This window comes from Trachymyrmex cornetzi, unplaced genomic scaffold (genome assembly GCF_001594075.2).
Source record: "Trachymyrmex cornetzi isolate Tcor2-1 unplaced genomic scaffold, Tcor1.1 scaffold905, whole genome shotgun sequence".
In the NCBI taxonomy this organism is placed as follows: Eukaryota; Metazoa; Arthropoda; class Insecta; order Hymenoptera; family Formicidae; genus Trachymyrmex; species Trachymyrmex cornetzi.
The window spans coordinates 10,059-10,274 of NW_017300251.1; positions in this window are offsets into that span (position 1 = coordinate 10,059).

Genomic DNA, 216 nt, shown 5'->3' on the forward strand with positions numbered 1-216 from the left:
ATCAAAACGTACTGCATAAAAATAGATACCTTATAAAAAAATTCTCGTTAAGGATGTGGTATCCCAACAGGAAAATATGCAAAACTGCGTAAAAAGAAATCATTCTTATTTTTGATCATTTTATTAAACAACTACTTTACAAAACATAACACTAAAGTATAAATGTTAGGTAAACAGCATGGAGCGTTTGGTATGAGCAAATGCAATCGAACGGTA